At 40.4% G+C, this 7,420-nt stretch overlaps 1 pseudogene; it reads right to left on the bottom strand.

Moving 5' to 3' along the window:
- LOC111149915 overlaps positions 1–2,341 on the bottom strand; it is a 20,472-nt pseudogene extending 18,131 nt beyond the window's left edge.
- Positions 2,342–7,420: the final 5,079 nt, after the last annotated feature.

Genomic DNA, 7,420 nt, shown 5'->3' with positions numbered 1-7,420 from the left:
AGAACAAAGCCATGCACTAGATTTAGGGTATATTTTGATCTATTAGAAGAAACAGTATCCCAAAATTTTAAAGAAAAAAAACCCGATATGTATACAAAAAATAAGTTTAAATACAATGAAGGGAAAATTAAAGATTTTTGAAAGGGTATTGATAAGGTAAAATGTTTAATAAACTTTAAAATAGGAAAGAGGAAAAATTAAAAAAAAAATAGAATAAGGTGCACCTGGGTGGCTCAGTGGGTTAAAGCCTCTGCCTTCAGCTCAGGTCATGATCTTGGGGTCCTGGGATTGAGCCCCGCTTCAGGCTTTCTGCTCAGCAGGGGGCCTGCTTCCTCCTCTCTCTCTGCCGGCCTCTCTGACTACTTGTGATCTCTGTCTCTGTCAAATAAATAAATAAAATCTTTTAAAAAAATAGAATAAGAAAAAATAAAATTAAAAAATTTAACTTTGAAAGACTAAAAGATCATGGGAAAGAAGCCATAAATTCTATGTGTTTGTTTTCCTCTAGCTCTGGAATTCTGCAGTTCTCATTGATGAAGGAACTTGGTCTTGGCTGGATGTTCTTGCTGATCTTCTGGGGGAGGGGCCTGTTGCAGTGATTCTCAAATGTCTTTGCCCAAGGCAGAATTGCACTACCCTTGCCAGGGGCCAGGCTAAGCAATCTGCTCAATTTTGCTCTCAGTAGCTTTTGTTCTCTGAAAGCTTTCTTTACGGTTTTGGAAGATGGGAATGAAAATGTCAGCCTCCCAATCTCCTGTCCCTTAGGAGCTGGGAGACCAGGGCCCTACTCCTCAATGCATTCTCAGAGAAAAGCAGTCAACCCCTCCCCTCACCCTGGTCTCCGGTCGCACTCTGAGCTCACCCAGCCTGTGACTGAGCTTTTCTATCTCTGGCACAGGGCACTGTTTGGTCTGAGTCTCCAAACTCAGATTCCTGAGTGCAATCCTGAACCACTCCTCCCAGAGCAGGAAGGAAGGGGTCTCTCTGGATCTGCCACTTGTGAGGTTCCTCCTGCAAGAGCAGTGGCCTGACTCCCTTGGATCACGGTTTACGGTAACCCCAAGCTGAGATCCCAGTCCTTGGTTCCATCTCTGCAGATGGTTTCCCTGCTCTGATACCTGGGAGCTCTGCCACACTCAGACACCCCTGGTCCTTTTGTGACCCCACAGGTTCTGGGACCACACTGTCCCTGTGAGGGCTCCACCACTTGCTTAGCCTAGGGAGCGACATCCCTCAGTGGAGCAGATATCTAAAAGTTCTGATTTTATGCTCTGCTTCTCTCACTTGCTGGCAGCTGGCCCCTCTTCCCACGGTCTTTCTTCCCATATGTTGCCTCGGATTCACTTCTCTGCACATCCTACCTTCCAGAAAGTGGTTGATTTTCTGTTCCTAGATTTGTGCTCTTCTCTTATCTCTCCTGATGAGTTTGTAGCTGTTCAGAATGGTTTGAATACTATCTAGCTGAACTCCTGGAACCTGATGATATTTAGGTCTCCTACTCCTCTGTCATCTTGCCTCTCTGCTAATTCTATTTTATATGTAAAGAACTTGATGCTCACTGTGAGCATCATTTGGTCAAGGTCAGAGAAGCTAATCTTTGGTAGACCCTGGATTTATATACAAATGCATCTAATTCCAAGTCTGATCTCTAACAGTTATGCTGTGGTAGCAGTTAGACATTGATTCTGTGATGTGTCTCATGCACTGGAAATGATTGGCATCAGGGTGCAGATTCAGACCCTGGGGGATTATGTAAAGTCTCTGGTTCTCCCAGCAGTGGCAGGCAGCACACATTCCTCAGACAGATCCCAGGTGCCTCAGTGACCATAAGGAGAGCCACAGAGAAAGGAGGACATTTTTTATCTTCCTTTCCTACCTTGGCTCCAATCTGAGAGATCTGCTTAAACGTTATCTTAGAAGTCATGTTTCTTGAAATTTCCTGATGCCTGGAGAGTGGAAGGAAGACTAAGTAGATGTTCAGACTGAGGACCAAGGACATCCTCTACATGAATGGGGTGTGCTGGTTTCCTAGAGAAATAATAAACCAAAGCCATAGGTGTGGGTGAGATACCCAGTTCTTCTATTTACAAGATTCTATGTATGTCATTTCACTTACTAGAACCTGAAAATGAGCCCTATATAGACGGACATTATTGGGAAGAATACTGGAAGATTGCATATTAGTTCATCTGATGAGTGTATTATACATAGAACATAATTAGAAAATATTTTCTGAAATGAATTGAGAAAAATTTTTGCATTTTCTACTATTGTGATACTGTTGGCATCTATTGAATCCTGGCTAAACTTTGGGAGCTTGGCTATGTTACTTACCTTCCATATGCATCAGTTTTCTTTTCTGAAAAATAGAGATAACATTACCTCATGGAGTTGTTACAAGAATGAAATTAGTCGCTGAGTGGAACATCAGCCTGTGGGTGAATAATTTTTGGGAAGGGTGAAACCTGATATGTTGACATGCCACGGGATAAAGCTAAGAAGGAAGTGTGGGGGAAGGGCAGAGAGAGAGATTGATTAGAGATGTAGGGAGAGCAGTCAGTGGAGGCAAATTAGGTGTGGCAGTCACTGTCACCCACAGAGTGGCTATTTCCTAGCTTCTTTCTTTCTTTTTTTTTTTTACTGTTTAAGTTTTTATTTATTTATTATTTAATTTAATTTTTCAGTGTAACAGAATTCATTGTTTATGCACCACACTCAGTGCTTCATGCAATACGTGTCCTCTATAATACCCACCACCAGTCTCCCCCAACCTCCCACCCCTCGCCCCTTCATAACCCTCAGATTGTTGTTCAGAGTCCATAGTCTCTTATGGTTCGTCTCCCCCTCCAATTTCCCTCAACTCCCTTCTCTTCTCCATCTCTCCATGTCCTCCATGTTATTTCTTATGCTCCACAAATAAATGAAACCATATGATACTTGACTCTCTCTGCTTGACTTATTTCACTCAGCATAATCTCTTCCAGTCCCATCCATGTGGTTACAAAAATTGGGTCTTCATCCTTTCTGATGGAAGCATAATACTCCATAGTGTATATGGACCACATCTTCCTTATCGATTCGTCCATTGAAGGGCATCTTGGTTCTTTCCACAGTTTGGCGACCATGGCCATTGCTGCTATAAACATTGGGGTACAGATGGCCCTTCTTTTCACTCCATCTGTATCTTTGGGGTCAATAGCCAGTAGTGCAATGGCAGGGTCATAGGGAAGCTCTATTTTTAATTTCTTGAGGAATCTCCACACTGTTCTCCAAAGTGGCTGCACCAACTTGCATTCCCACCAACAGTGTAAGAGGGTTCCCCTTTCTCTACATCCTCTCCAACACACGTTGTTTCCTGTCTTGCTAATTTTGGACATTCTAACTGGTGTAAGGTGATATCTCAATGTGGTTTTTATTTGAATCTCCCTGATGGCTAGTGATGATGAGCATTTTCTCATGTGTCTGATAGCCATTTGTATGTCTTCATTGGAGAAGTGTCTGTTCATGTCTTCTGCCCATTTTCTGACATGATTATCTGTTTTGTGTGTGTTGAGTTTGAGGAGTTCTTTATAGATCCTGGATATCAACCTTTTGTCTGTACTGTCATTTGCAAATATCTTCTCCCATTCCGTGGGTTGCCTCTTTGTTTTGTTGACTGTTTCCTTTGCTGTGCAGAAGCTTTTGATTTTGATGAAGTCCTAAAAGTTCATTTTGGCTTTTGTTTCCTTTGCCTATGGAGACATATCTTGAAAGAAGTTGCTGTGGCTGATATCGAAGAGGTTACTGCCTATGTGCTCCTCTAGGATTCTGATGGATTCCTGTCTCACGTTTGAGGTCTTTTATCCATTTTGAGTTTATCTTTGTGTACAGTGTAAGAGAATGGTTGAGTTTCATTCTTTTACCCATAGTTGTCCAATTTTCCCAGCACCATTTATTGAAGAGACTGTCTTTTCCCCACCAGCTTCTTTTTTTCTAAGGAAACTCCATTTCTTCCAGTGTTGGGGGAAAGTGTGGCCGATCCTCAGGCCATAGTTGTGACACTGGATTAGTCTAAAACAATTATGGTAGTGCCCTTCTCTTTTCAGTGATCAATTTAAGAGCAGGCATGTGACAACATTTTGGCCAAGGAGAGAAAAGAAAAACTATGGGATTTCTTCTGGGTGATGCTTCTCTGTTCCTAAAAAGAGAATCAGGAGAATAATTTCTCTTTCCTAGTAATGCCTTCCATAAGGGAAGTCAGAATTGCCACCCAGAGATGCATTAGTGGGCTTTTGAACTGGGAAGTTGCCTCAAACAGCCAAAGAGTGTACAGTTTACAAGGTGATTGATAGGTTGTTATTGGACTTTATTTGAACTGCTTTTATTTTTACTGAAGGATATAACATTATTTTGAGATGTGAAATACCCATAAGTCCCGGGATATATCAGACAATCATTCTAGTAGGGAAGGAAATGAACAGAAAATTTATTTTATTCATTAGAAATATAAGTACAGGATTTATGAAAGAGGGAACCCTTTGCACACATGAACAAGTCACTGCCTTGCCTTTGAGCCCTACATTAGATCCTTCTGTGGAGTTACTTACCCTCTTAGCTGAATGGGTCCTTCCCTTTGATCAATTTACAGTCGGTGCCTATTTGGTGTATAGATGGTGTCTTCAGTGTGGAGAGCCATCACTCAGTCTGAAAAATGGCTGAATGGAAGCTGATTATTGAAAAGGAAACTATAAATCCACTCAGTGTGTTAAGAATGGTGTTCTTTTGGGCACCTGGGTGGCTCAGTTGGTTAGGCGACTGCCTTCGGCTCAGGTCGTGATCCTGGAGTTCCGGGATCGAGTCCCGCATCAGGCTCCCAGCTCCACGGGGAGTCTGCTTCTCTCTCTGACCTTCTCCTCACTCATGCTCTCTCTCACTGTCTCTCTCTCTCTCTCAAATAAATAAATAAAATGTATATAAAAAAAAAAAGAATGGTGTTCTTTTGGTACCAGAAGATCCGGATTATAACTATAGTGATACAGTATGACTTTTCTTAGGTTTGGGCAATAGTCAGTGGACTGGCAATGAAGCCTGATACAGGGGACTTGGATAACTGGAAGATGTGGGAAACCCACAAATGAGGGGTCCGAGTGAAAATTAAATCAATAGCAAGAAGTAATTGTTGTTAGAAAGGGAGCATCCAATCAATAATAGTGTAACTGTTATTTGGTTTAATATTATCATTTATGATTGGTAGGATTAATTTGATTTCAACAAAATCTATAATACTTAAATTGATGATCAAATATATTAGGAAGTGGAATTAACATCTTCCATGATGTTCATTCAATGAACTCTGATTGGTTAGAGGAGGAACTAGGATTAGTTAATTGTTACAGTAAATCTACCAATTGATAATTTTCATTTCTCTAGTGGAGGGAGATTAAATAGTTCTCCAACTTGTGCTTGTTTGTGATTAAGTTTGTGGTGGAATATTTGATTAGCTGAAATGCTTCTTTAAACAATACCAATCCTTTATTTGATGATACAAGATATCAACACTTTGCACTTGGTCTGTTATTTTACGTGTTCTATAAATCATGCAAAACTTGCAGGAGAAGGAATGATTATGAGTGATTTAGTCTTGACCAAGAGTCAGAGAGTGGAGTGTGTAGGAAAGGGTTATTTTACTACTCAATAGGAAAGTCTTAACTCCAGTCATGCAGGGTTGTGACCATTGTGTAAGACAAGACCAGGGGAATTTTTGATGTATTTTTAAAGTCCCAAACTCCCCTGATGATGTCAAGAATTTTTTTTTTAAAATTTATTTATTTATTTATTATTTCTTTTTACTGTTGGCTTTTACTTAGCATAACTGACTTGACCAGAGGTACATTAATACCTCATGGCAAACTTCTTCCCTGAGCTTTCATGAAGCCCAGGCTTATCTCATGCTGGTCTTGGTGGTTCAACTAGAGATGAAGCTTGTTTGTCTGTGTGAACAAACACTCTTGGGCTATTGTTTGGACATTTCTTCAACCTTCAGTGCTTGCCTGTACTCTGCTTCTCAGTTCTCAGTATCATTGGTCTTCAAAAAATTGTATTATATGATTATGCTTTGTGATTTCTTGTGAGTCCCTTCAAATATGCCAACTTGTGCAATCTTTGCAGTTGATGTCTCCACAAAAAGTGATTTTGGGGTTAGTTTGGATAAAATGAGATGAACAAAGATACAATTCCACAAATTTACATCTTCACCGTTTCACAATATTTTTCCTTTGTGTTGCCTGACACAGATCACCATTACTTGTTTAAATTTATGTATACTGGGGGAAGCTAATATTGATGCCCAACACACAATATCTTTGGAATTAAATTTGAAAATATGTATTCCTAAGATACTTTAGGGTGGATCATAACTTCATCCCAACTGCAAGTGTAGCCCCATTTCCAAATGTCAAGATCAGTCCTTTGATTCCCTTGTTACCAGAGATGAGGATATCTGCCTGGGTGTGTGCCCAAAGATGTATTAGCATAGCTCCTGTTATAGTCAGTCCTGTGGGAAAATGGAAAAATTGTATGGTTGAGCTAAAAAATGAAAGGGGTAAATCAGAGGGGGAGACAAACCACGAGAGACTATGCACTCACGGAAACAAAGTGAAGGTTTCAGATGGGAGGGAGGTGGGAGAATTGGTTAGCCCGGTGATGGGTATTAAGGAGGGCACATATTGCCTGGAGTACTGGTGTTATATGCAAACAATGGATCATGGAACACTACATCAAAAACTAATGAAGTACTGTATGGTGACTAACAAAACAGAATAATAATAAAAATTTTTTAAAAAGTGAACAATAAGCCACTTAGAAAAAAAGAAAAAAGGAATTTAATATTGAAGTGTAACTGATGTAAAATGTTATCAAAGTTGACCTGTACCATGTTGGGATTTGACAGTTCTATATTCAGTGCTCACCAAGGTAAGTGTAGTCACCCATCTGTCACCATACAACAGTATTACAGTATTATTGATTATATTCCTTATGCTATACTTTTTAACTCTTTGATGTATTTATTTTATAGTGAAGTTTGTACCTTTTAATCTCCTTTACCTATTTCACTCTTCTCCCCACAACCACCTCTGGCATCTGCCACTGGTAACCAGCACTTTGTTCTCTTACTTGAGTTTGTTTGCTTGTTTTGGGACAACATATATATGAGAAGGGAAAGGGTCAGAGGGAGAAGCAGACTGCCCACCAAGCAGGTAGCCTGATGCGGGACTCGATCTAGGGATTCCAGGATCATGACCTGAGCCAAAGGCAGTCGCTTAACCAACTGAGCCACCCAGGCACCCGGGACAACATATATTTTTAAAAGGCCTTCATGTATAGTTAGATCTAACCTGATCTAAAGTCCTGAGAACATGAGAAATGTTCGCATCACATGATA

Source organism: Enhydra lutris, unplaced genomic scaffold (assembly GCF_002288905.1).
Source record: "Enhydra lutris kenyoni isolate GAN:26980312 unplaced genomic scaffold, ASM228890v2 scaffoldscaffold22, whole genome shotgun sequence".
NCBI lineage: Eukaryota > Metazoa > Chordata > Mammalia > Carnivora > Mustelidae > Enhydra > Enhydra lutris.
The sequence above is the reverse complement of the archived record's forward strand: the minus strand, read 5'-3'. Positions and strand labels throughout refer to the sequence as shown.